The sequence below is a fragment of the Mirounga leonina genome, unplaced genomic scaffold, assembly GCF_011800145.1.
Source record: "Mirounga leonina isolate KUSES-001 unplaced genomic scaffold, KU_Mleo_1.0 Mir_53, whole genome shotgun sequence".
Taxonomy (NCBI): Eukaryota; Metazoa; Chordata; class Mammalia; order Carnivora; family Phocidae; genus Mirounga; species Mirounga leonina.
This window is the reverse complement of record NW_023270807.1, coordinates 56,781,914-56,794,635: the sequence shown is the minus strand read 5'-3', so window position 1 is coordinate 56,794,635 and position 12,722 is coordinate 56,781,914. Positions and strand designations below refer to the sequence as shown.

General features: G+C 38.3%; 1 long non-coding RNA gene across 2 annotated transcripts in view; it reads right to left on the bottom strand.

The window, feature by feature from the left end:
- The window catches only part of LOC118001482, a 92,872-nt gene extending 80,434 nt beyond the window's left edge, over nt 1-12,438 (bottom strand). For both annotated transcript variants that reach the window (XR_004676707.1, XR_004676708.1), the window contains exon 1: nt 12,243-12,438. This is a non-coding gene — a long non-coding RNA (uncharacterized LOC118001482). The remainder of the gene's footprint in view (nt 1-12,242) is intronic.
- Nucleotides 12,439-12,722: the final 284 nt, after the last annotated feature.

Below are 12,722 nucleotides of genomic sequence, written 5' to 3'. Positions count from 1 at the left end.
TCTACCTACCCAGATGGCGACCTCCTCTCTGGAGAAAACTAAACCATGGGCTTTACTCAGGTGTGTGTTTCTCTCATATTTGAAGTGGTCAGCAGTCAGGAGACACTTCAGTGGGAAAAGTTCTGGCTGGTGGTTAGAACACAGTTGATGAAAAGAATGCCTTATCTCTGAAGGCATGGTCTGTGTGGATACTAGAGATCAGGGCTTAACATATGCTATGTGGCCATAACACTGGACCAGAATGAAAGATGTGGCTGGTTTCATTCACTGTGGCTTGGTAATAAGGCAAAGCCATAAGGCGGAAACCTGGAAAGTCCTGGGCTCCCATCTTTCCTTGTTGACACGGACTTCGCTAAATGACATCAACAACATGTTTTTAGTCTCACATTTTCAATGAGTATTCCCAGATTTACTGTTTTGATTTCTTGTGATAACATCTTATGACAACATCTGAAACAAGTTTTGAAAGTAATGATATGAATATTTTATGCTGTCTTCCACTTCCTGGACTTTAATCTCCATATTGAGGGTACTGTTTTCTCCATGATTCATCCTTCTAACTTTCTGTTTGGCTGTGTGGGGTAATAACAACATATGGTAGCTATTACCACAATCAATAGCAAAAATAACCAAAAAATGCTCAATTTTAAACATGACTACTTTCTCAATCCATTGACTTAGAAAGGTATTTTTAAGCCAACGTATTCATACTTTATTTAAAATCATAAAAACAAGCCATTATTGAATTCATTCTTTAGCCTCTGACTAACTTATTTTAAATATACATTAACTGCGGGCACCTGCGTGGCTTAGTTGGTTAAGCATCTGACTCTTGGTTTCAGCTCAGGTCGTGATCTCACCGTTGTGGGATCGAGCCCCACATCGGGCTCTGCACTCAGGGTGAAATCTGCTTCAGATTCTCTCTCTCCCTCTCTCAAATAAATAAAATCTTTAAAAATAAATAGATAAATATATATTAATTGAACACTTACTGTATATGACACTTTGTGTTGGGATAACCAATGTGAATGAGCCATGATGGAACTAATGAGCTATCTACAGTTCAGTAGCATTGTCAGAGATCCAGAAAGGAGTGGAGTATATATTTCCCTCTTCCTAACAGAACCTTGAGTCTTTCAGGCATGAAGTTTGGTTGTAATTGACCCCAGCTCTATTCCAAGGACAGCTTCTGATTGACTTAAACCATTCAGATTAATCCCATTCTCTTGACCTAGTCCCAGAATGAAAGACACAATCTAATTTGATGCAGAGTAAAGCCCTGTCTGGAGCTTTTTAGAGGGAGAGGGAAAGAAAAGCTTTCTCCTCCTGGATGATGCAGTGATGGCAGGTATGATGGATTGTGTTATCACCATGAGAGAAGCCAGCTAGAGGACAAAACCTAAAACAGGGCTAAGAGAACTTAGAGAAACGGAACCAGAGCCATGATCAAACCAATTGTATAGGTTTTTACTGTATGGGCAACAGACTATCTGGGTTTTCTGTCGCTTGCTACAAAGGCACTCCAACCAAAACAATATCAAAAAGTATCAACCTCAGGAGGGATGCCTGCATGGCTCAGTTGGTTACGCGTCTGCCTTCCGCTCAAGTCAGGATCCCAGGGTCCTGGAATCAAGCCCCACACTGGGCTCCTGGCTCAGCAGGGAACCTGCTTCTCCCTCTCCCTCTGCCTGCCACTCCACCTGCTTGTGCTCTCTCTCTCTGGCAAATAAATAAATAAAATCTTAAAAAAAAAAAGTATCAACCCCAGGAAAGGTGAGAAGTTACCAAAACTATAGTCAGAAGTTCCCAAAATAATCTTACTCCTTTAGATGACATTTAAAATTGAGCTGAAAGTTGTCATCAATTCTAAGTGATAAATTGTCTTCTAAAAAAGCAGGAAGGGCACCTGGATGGCTCAGTAGGTTGGGTGACTGCCTTTGGCTCAGGTCATGATCTTGGGGTCCTGGGATCGAGTCCCACATCAGGTTCCTTTGTTCTGCAGGGAGCCTGCTTCTCCCTCTCCCTCTGTCTGCCCCTCTTCCTGCTTGTGCTCTTTCTCTGTCAAATAAATGAATAAATTATTTAGAAAAGAAAAAGTAAGAACAAATAATCCAATATATCTTTCTAAAGAGAGGACATCTGTAAGGAATTAACATTAGGATCAATTATTCTCTTAGATACCACCTTATTGTTAGGTAAATGCTTTATTTACATTCCTCCTTAACTTTTGAAATAGTTGAATATAGTTCTGGAGTTTGAAATCATGTGAACCAATGAGGAAACTTGTGAAAAGAAAACAAATAACAGCATATTTACAGTGATCCCTGTTTTTCACTATTGCCCTATGTCCCCAATCACTCAGCTAGGACATCCCAGCACTAGCAGTCTATGATTTTAAGTATCTGTTAAGCAGCTACTTTGGACTTGACATTGTGTGAAGCTGTGTGAATTCCAAACATTTCAGTGAAGTCTGCAGAATACTAAACATCTCAGCCATGACCCATGGGAAGTCTACTAAAAATAACTGGTTGCTTTCTTTAGGTGAAAAGTTGAGTTTAATTTAAAATATAAGTTTGGTTCACTCAGAGTCCATGGTATGAAAAATTAAAAAAAAAAAAACACTGCTTTTCTACTTTAAAATATTCACCCATGAAACAATGACTTCATCACTTTATTTCTTAGAGAGGATGGACCAGAGAAATTGTATAAACACTAGGTGGCAGTATAGTTTGAAATAACTTTCAGATGAAAGACCAGCTATTTATGAGAGATGGTAAAACAGAAAAAAAGAAAACCAAAAGAGTATAATAAATCCACACTTAAGAAAAGATTAAATACTGAAGTCCTTTAGTGCTTATTAGAGAAAATGAATTAACTTTATTCAGTTAATCAGTTAATTCAATAAATTAACTTATATCACCTGTCTAATCAAAAAGCTGTTTTTTTCCTCCAGTTAAAATAAGGCTACTACTCAATAGAAGGCAGCAACTAATTAACCAGTCATAATTATTCAAAAATATTTTTGTTTTTTGAGATGAAGTCTAAATTTAGGTCCACCAAATTTCACAACTCAATAACTTTTTTTTCCTCAGTAAACAGAAACAAAGTTATCTACTGGCATTCCTTAGTGAAAAAATAGGTTACATAAGAAGTTAAGCATATGGTTTATTTCTTTCTTCTATTTAGAGCATAGGCACTTAAATAGTTTATATCCAATTAACTCAGTAAATTATATCTTTTATAAATTTGGGATATTTGCCTGAAGTTACTTTTTTAAAAATATTTTATTTATTTATTTGAGAGAGAGAGAGAAAGCAAGCAGGAGCAGAGGGGAGGGGCAGAGGGAGGGGGAGAAGCAGGCTCCCTGCTCAGAGCTCCATCCCAGGACCCTGGGATCATGCCCTGAGCCCAAGGCAGATGCTTAACCGACTGAGTCACCCAGGCACCCCCTGAAGTTACTTTTGTATATAAAGTTAACTTTTACATACTTTAAATATATATGTGTGTGTATATGTTTATGCAGTACTTTATGGATGGTGCATAGTCTTTTTTTTTAAAGACTTTATTTGTCAGAGATAGAGAGCACAAGCAGGGGGGCAGCAGGCAGAGGGAGAAGCAGCCTCCCTGTCGAGCAAGGAGCCTGATGCAGGACTTGATCCCAGGACTCTGGAATCATGACCTGAGCTAAAGGCAGATGCTTAACTGACTGAGCCACCCAGGCATCCTGTGCATAGTCTTTGTTAACCAGCTTCAAATTCAGAACCCTGGAAGAGCACATGGGAACAATCAGCCCCCCGAGTGTGTAGTCCATTGGACTCCACCTGGTCTGGGACCTCAAGCCATCCAGAGATCTTGGTTAGTTTTCAAACTCATGTCTTCTGTCCTTCAGATCAATCTACTTATATCAAGCAGTGGCCCTTAGAGAACTTCTTCTCAAAGTCAGAAAGCAAAGCTCAACAGTGAAATAAAATTGATTTTTAAAAACTTCACCTGAATATTTGATTTCATGTGACCAAAGACTTGGTAGAGTAAATGTAAGCTTGTTTTTGTCCCATTTCAGAGGGGAAAAATGTGCTATTTGGATAGGTCAATCTGCCCTCCCTGAATGTTCTCTGCCAGGCTCCATTCTCTCCTACGGAAAACAGTCCTGTCAAGTCACTGGGAAGAGATATTTTCAAAGTAATTAGGTAGGTTCTGTTAGGGATTTCTTTAATACTGCCTGTCTTTACTCACCAAATATTGCTACTGTAGCTGGATAAGCCTAGAATACATTCACTATCTAAGGCAGGAATATCATTATCATAACATAAAGAGGCCAAAAGAACTAAGAATGAGGTTTTTAATATTTGGACTAATAATGTGTTATTTTATTTTATTAATTTAAGAAATGAAAGTATTATATCTTTGGAGACAGAAACTTGAATTACAAGCAATGAAAAAAAATACAGGAGCTCTAGAGTAGCCAAAAATCATAAATACATACTGAACTCTTCTATTTCTTAAAATTTTTTATTGTTATGTTAATCACCATACATTACATCATTAGTTTTTGATGTAGTGTTCCATGATTCATTGTTTGTGCATAACACCCAGTGCTCCATTCAATACATGCCCTCTTTAATACCCATCACCAGGCTAACTTATCCCCCCCCAGAACCCTCAGTTTGTTTTTCAGAGTCCATCGTCTCTCATAGTTCGTCTCCCCCTCCGATTTCCCCCCTTCATTCTTCCCCTCCTGCTTTCTTTTTTTTTTCTTAACATATATTGCATTGTTTCAGAGGTACAGGTCTGTGATTCAACAGTCTTGCACAATTCACAGTGCTCACCATAGCACATACCCTCCCCAATGTCTATCACCCAACCACCCCATCCCTCCGAACCCCCACCACTCCAGCAACCCTCAGTTTGTTTCCTGAGATTAAGAATTCCTCATATCAGTGAGATCATATGATACATGTCTTTCTCTGATTGACTTATTTTGCTCAACATAATACCCTCCAGTTCCATCCACGTTGTTGTAAATGGCAAGATTTCATTCCTTTTGATGGCTGCATAATATTCCATTGTATATATATACCACATCTTATTTATCCATTCATCTGTCGATGGACCTCTTGGCTCTTTCCACAGTTTGGCTATTGTGGACATTGCTGCTATAAACATCGGGGTGCACGTACCCCTTCAGATCCATACATTTGTATCTTTGGGGTAAATACCCAATAATGCAATTGCTGGATCATATGGTAGCTCTATTTTCAACTTTTGAGGAACCTCCATACTGTTTTCCAGAGTGGCTGCACCAGCTTGCATTCCCACCAACAGTGTAGGAGGGTTCCCCTTTCTCCGCATCCCCGCCAACATCTGTTATTTCCTGACTTGTTAATTTTAGCCATTCTGACTGGTGTGAGGTGGTATCTCATTGAGGTTTTGATTTGGATTTCCCTGATGCCGAGTGATGTTGAGCACTTTTTCATGTGTCTGTTGGCCATTTGGATGTCTTCTTTGGAAAAATGTCTGTTCATGTCTTCTGCCCATTTCTTGATTGGATTATTTGTTCTTTGGGTATAATCCTAAAATTTGTATGGAACCAGAAAAGACCCCAAATAGCCAGAGGAATGTTGAAAAAGAAAAGCAAAGCTGGCAGCATCACAATTCTGGACTTCCAGCTCTATTACAAATTACAAGACAGTATGGTACTGGTGCAAAAACAGACACATAGATCAATGGAACAGAATAGAGAGCCCAGAAATGGACCCTCAACTCTATGGTCAACTAATCTTTGACAAAGCAGGAAAGAATGTCCAATGGAAAAAAGGCAGTCTCTTCAACAAATGGTGTTGGGAAAATTGGATAGCCACATGCAGAAGAATGAAACTGGACCATTTCCTTACACCACACACAAAAATAGACTCCATATGGTTGAAAGACCTCAATGTGAGACAGGAGTCCATCAAAATCCTAAAGGAGAACGCAGGCAGCAACCTCTTCGACCTCAGCCGCAGCAACTTCCTCCTAGAAACATCGCCAAAAGCAAGGGAAGCAAGGGCAAAAATGAACTATTGGGACTTCATCAAGATAAAAAGCTTTTGCACAGCAAAAGAAACAGTCAACAAAACCAAAAGACAACCGACAGAATGGGAGAAGATATTTGCAAATGACATATCAGATAAAGGGCTAGTATCCAAATCTATAAAGAACTTATCAAAATGAAGTCTTCTATTTTTAAGGAATAATATTAAGGATCATGTAACATAAAAATTCATAAGAGATAGTCCCAGTCCTTTCAGGAGCTTATAACTTTGGAGAGAAAATCTATAAACACTCATAAAGTTAATTAACAGTAAAAATATAAATAACAGTTCAAGACAGAGAGAGATAAGAAATAAAAGGTAATACTTAAGCTTTCCTGCATGCATGATACAAATATAAAGGTGTAAAAGTTGTTTAGAAGAGAATGTGTTTATTAGTTGGAATATAGACTAAGCTACTGTAAGAGAGAGAAGGAGAGACCTAAAAATTCAGAGGCTCAAACAACACAGACATTTAAAGGAAAGGTGGTCAGGGGAGATATATAACTTGGCTCCACTGGGTCATCTGGGAACCCCCAAAATCCCTTCCAATTAGTTGTTTCATTGCCTTTCCAGGTATCGTATTGGTTAAAGTGATGTTAGCATCTCGGGTAGATAAAACAAGCATCTCAATGGTTCAACACAATCATTTCTCACTTTCAGAAAGTCTGGAGGGTAGCCAGAATGGCAGCAGGGGAAGGTGGGACTTCTGCTCCATGCAGACATTTAAAGACCTAGGTGGACTGAGGCTCTTCCATCTTCAGCAGTGTGGTCTTGGGCATAGACATCCAGCAGTGATTGCTTATGAAAGTTAGGGGGCTCAAAAGGTTTTTTTTGTTTTGTTTTGTTTTGTTTCTTTATTTTATTGTCATTTTTGGGGTTATTTGACAATAAAAATCCCTCAAAACCTTGATAGGCTTCTAACCTATTTAGTCTCATCAGTGCCTGTGGTAGGCAGAATTCTAAGATAGTCCCCAAAATTCCAATCCCACCATGTACATACATGCCTTCTCTAATATGTAAATATATATAAATGCCACCTTGAGTTTGGGCAGAACTGTGAATATGATGGGCTACCACTTCCACGATTAGGTTACCAATCAAATGACTGAGTTAATCAAAAGGGAGATTATCTAGGCAGGTGAGCCTTTAAAAGGAACTGGGCCCTTCCCGAAGGCAGAGATGTGTGTGAGGGAGATCCTCTGTTGCTGGCTTTGAAGATAGAGGGGGCTACCTGGCCAGAACCTGATAGCATTCACTAGGAGCTGAAAGCGGCTCCCAGCTGACACTCAGTAAGGAAATGGTGACCTCAGTTCTACAACCTCAAGAAATAGAACTTTGCCAACAACCAGTAATTTTGGAAGTGGACTTTGAAACTCAGATGAGACCACAGCCCCAGTCAGTACCTTAATTTCAGCCATGTGAGACCCGAACAGAGGATTCAACTATGCTATGCCCAGCTTCTGACCTATGGACCTGAGACAAAATGTTGTTGCAAGCTGCTAAATTTTTTGGTAATTTGTTATGCAGCAATAGAGAGCTAATATAATTCCAAAGTTGCTAGACATAATTCTCAAGCCCAATTCCCTTCTTTCTTTCTTTCTTACCCTCACACTTTTCTCCTTAACTTAAAGTGTCTTCGTTGAGGCCCCCAGACTTGGGAAAAAGGAACACATATGACATTTCCCACAGGCTAAGTATTAACGGGCTTTTGTTACTTAAAGGTTTTTAAATTTTTACTTCTTCCCTTTGGGGCTGTCCTAGTCAGTTCAAAGTAACAAAGTATTATGTCAACAACACAAATTTGTTTCCCACAGTTCTGGAAGTTGGAAATCCCAGATCATTGTTCCAGCATGGTCAGGTTCTGGTGAAAGCCTGCTTCCTGGTTTGCAGTGGCGGTCATCCATGGTCTCCTCACGTGGCGGAGAACAGAGACAGGAAGGAAGCTCTCTCCTGTCTCTTTATATATGGGTACTATTCCCATTCAGGAGGGCTCTACCCTCACAACCTAATTACCTCCCAGAGACTTCACTTCCAAATACTATCACCCTGGGGATTAGCTTTCAACACACAAACTGGGGGCGGAGGAAGGAGGGTGGGCACAAATATTCAGTTCGTAACAGGGGCCTGTAGGCAGTGGGTATTTTCCACGCCTCTAAATCCTAAATCTCTGGCCTCTAGTCAGTCCTTTGTCTTGCAAACCTGCTAACTCTTGCTCATGTTCTCTTTCTTGTATAACCTTGCTAAATGAAACCAGTTACAACCACACACACTACTAACATTCTGTTTTCCAACTATATTTGAAAATCTGAATAAAAAGGATAACTTTCCAAGAAAAAAATATATATATTATCAAAAGTTGTTCCTAGGGATGCCTGGGTGGCTCAGTCGGTTAAACGTCTGCTGTCGGCTCAGGTCATGGTCCCAGGTTCCTGGGATCGAGTCCCACATCGGGCTCCCTGCTCATCGGGGAGCCTCCTTGTCCCTCTCCCTCTGCCTCTCCCCTCCACTCATGCTCACTCTCTCTCTGACAAATAAATAAATAAAATCTTCAAAAAAAAAGTTCATAAAAAAGAAAACAACTTGTACGAACAAATAATAGTACAAAATGATAGTTTTGAAAAAACAGCCTTGAAAACATTGGCTCAGATAGGGGACTTTTTGTTCAATTTCAATAAAAACCATAGGAACAATTACTCTCACACTATTTATACACTTCTAGAGCAGAGAGAAAAAGAAAATCTCAATTTTAAATAAGCTATTATAATTTTTAATCCTAGCCTGACAAAAACAGAATATAGACAGACTATAGACCAATCTCACTTTTGAATTTTTTTTTTAATTTATTTATTTGAGACAGAGAGAACAAGAGAGAGAGAGCACATGAGAGGGGGGAGGGTCAGAGGGAGAAGCAGACTCCCCACCGAGCAGGGAGCCTGATGTGGGACTCGATCCTGGGACTCCAGGATCATGACCTGAGCCGAAGGCAGTCGCTTAACCAACTGAGCCACCCAGGTGCCCCCAATCTCACTTTTGACTAGGATGTACAATCCAAAAAAAAAAAACTGGCAAAATATATCTACATTTTAATATATATGTAAAAATCCTAAAATATTAGCAAAGAATCCTGCAATATAACAAAAGAATAATACTCCATCACCCCAGGAGGGATATTCAAGTACTGTGAGCATTGTTTAATATTAGCATTGGTTAGCAAGATGAAAATACATACTATTATACAAACAGGCCAGAAAAGAAAAATCAGATCTTGATAGACTTTCAAAAAGGTTTCATGAAATTTAACATTTATTTCTGATTAAAGTTCTCAATAAGATTGGAATATAACATATTTCCTTAATATGGGGAAGGGTTAAAAATCTATTTCCAACCAACAATCAATGTCATGGTTAGTGTTAAGACAGTGAGGAGAGAATCAGGAATATTTATTATCACTCTTATTATCTAATAAAGTCCTGGAAGTTCAAAGCAAAGACATTTTAGCCAAAAAGTTGTTAATATTGGGGCGCCTGGGCGGCTCAGTCGTTAAATGCCTGCCTTCGGCTCAGGCCATGATCCCGGGGTCCTGGGATCGAGCCCCACATCAGGCTCCCTGCTCAGCCGGGAGCCTGCTTCTCAACCTTTCCCACTCCCCCTGCTTGTGTTCCCTCTCTTACTGTCTCTCTCTCTGTCAAATAAATAAATAAAATCTTTAAAAAAAAAGTTGTTAATATGATTATAATTTGGAAATATACCTGAAAAATTCCGAATAATCAATTGAAAAAAGATATTAAATATAATTTATAAAAACATTACGGGTAAGGCAACAGATTAAAAAAATAAACAGACAATAATATTTTAAATATCAATACTAATCAGTCATGGGCACCTGGGTAACTCAGTCAGTTAAGCGTCTGCCTTGGACTCAGGTCATGATCCCAGGGCCCTGGGATGGAGCCTCGAGTCGGGACCCTGCTTTGCGGGGAGCCTGCTTCTCCCTCTCCTCCCCATTCTTGCTCTCTGTCGCTATCACTGTCTCTCTCCCTCAAATAAATAAATAAAGTCTTTAAAAAATAATAATTATCAGTCAAAATATAATAGGTAAAGTCTTGTTCATAATAACAACACAAAAGTAAACACCTAAAATGTACTTAATAAATGCAGAAAATATATGGGGGAAAAACCCTACAATGATTTCTAAAAATCACTCAAGAATAGTTGAAGTGCTATTGACAAAAACAAAACATCTGGGACACCTTGATAATCAACCAGAAACATTTAGACGATCCCTATTTCATAATAAAAATGCAATATATTTTAGCTGAATTAAAAATTACCTATAAAAAATAAGATTGCAAGACTACAATGAAGGATTGGTGAGTATTTTTAATTTTGGTGTGAATATGGACTTGTAAACTTAACTTCAAAGGCAGATTCCTCCAATGAAAAAAACTGGTAGACTTTTATCATAAAAACTTTAAAACCATCACCCATCATTTTCAATAAAGAGGAGGGAGTGATCAAAAGGCAAGGCCTCTCTTTCCCATGGCCAGGAGCGTATCAGCATCTTCGTGTGTGTGAATTATAAAATTACTCTTGCTTTGTATAATTTTTATTTTTTAACTGTCATTCATTGAGTGTTTAATATGTGCCAGGCAATGACCACACAAGGTAGACATCATTATTCTTGTTTTACTGATGAAGAATGACATTTAGAGATGTGATTATCACCATTATTACTAATACCAAGGTAACATTATTTAGCAACTTGCCTATTCTGAATACAGTGCTAAGTATTTTATAAGGATTCTCCTTTAATTCTCATAATGATTCTACGAGGTAGGAACTATTACTATTCTAATATTCAGATAAGAAATCTCCGGTTCAAAGAGGTTAAAGAATCTGGGCAGCCTCCTAAGTGGCAGCCTGGAATCCAGCCCACATCTGCCTTCACACACCCCTCCCCCACAAGCCAGAGCTCAGAAGCATTAGCTATGCTATTTAAATTTGTGTTGAAATTCTCAAGTAATCTTAAAGGTAGACATGAGATTTTCATGTTTTTCACAAGCAGATATTTGTTTGAAGAGCTTGAGAAATAGTGATTTAAAATTCCATAAATTCAAAAAGTATCAATTAATAATGTCAAAATGTAACATAAAAATTAGGAAAAATTATTTGTAACATTTAATAAGCATTTATTGAATGCCTATTAGGTGCTGGACACCATTTTAGGCACTGGATATTTAGAGATGGACTAGATAGGTCCCTAACCTTATGGAGTTTACCTTCTAAAAGTAACATTAATATTCTTATAAATTGTTAAAGAAAAAATGAGCAGCAATCCAATATAAAAAGGAATAAGGATTCAAATAGGCAAGGATGAAATGCATTCTCAGGAAAATATACTCAGATTCTTCTTAGTAATAAAGGAAATGAAACATAAACAATAAAATACTAGTTTTGATCTATCAGAAGAGCAAAGATTAACAAGAATGATTAATGTAGTGTTGTGGTCAGTGTGTGGAAGGACTGCCCTACCAGTCAGAGCATAAATGAGCTCAGAACTGCTGTGAAGCTGTGGGTACAGGCCTGTTGCCAACGCAAAAAGGTGGATGTAAACAGCCAACAATAAAGAATCAAAGAGTATAATGGAACTTACATATAATGGAACATATTCCATGATTAAACATGATGATTCAATCACTACTTCCCAAAAGGAAGGATCGTTAAGAATTGAAGAATATCATATGGGAAGAAGAGGCTATAGAGAAAAATATATAAAATGAACTCATTTTTTCTGAATCAATGTATCTAGACCCTGTCACAATACTAGGAGATTTTTTTTTTAATTTTGCCTATTTAAGTTTTATTAATAATGTATAATTTCTATACTCTTTAGGCTGCATCTATGCAAGTTGAATAAATCCAGTAAGTTGAGGAGAAGGTCAGAGACTCACTCAGCTGTTGGGATCTTAGAGACAAAATGCCTGTGGTTAGAATCTCACTGCCCCTGTTCTATTCTGTCTCTGCACATTGGCTAACTTCTATCAAACCTGTTATGTGCAGACAGATAAAATATACTAGAATTAGAGGGTATATTTCAAAGCATTTTCCGCTAGAAAATAACACAAACCACAATTAATTAGCATTTGTTAGTCTCTAAAAATAACGTCTTACCATCCATGTCTCAAATAGGCATTAAAGACGCAGAAGCTATGAGTCATGCTTGGCAGGTTAAATATCTTCTTTGCCCCTAGAACTTGGACCACGTCTTTATATTTCATCAGGTAAGCCAAATATGGTGCCAGGGGAACAGCTAATTCCCTCTGCTGTCCTAGGTCAGTGCTGATATTAAATGACCCTTTCATCACTACCGAAGTGCTAAGGAACTGACCGAGGCAACTACAACTTTGTTTATGTTGGGAATGCTATAATTTGATAAGCTCAGGGCTTGCCTAATTGGGTCTACTAGTCTAAATGTTCATTCAATGGGCAAATCAATTTAATGTGCCCCCACCACTAAATTAATTTTTTTTTAATTCGAAAGAGCTGCCGATGGTATTGGTATCACATAGATATGGTCTCAAATGTTTTACTAACAAAGGATCCTTTGAACCTAAGAAAGGGTATTTCTGTTAGAGAAATTATATGTCACCT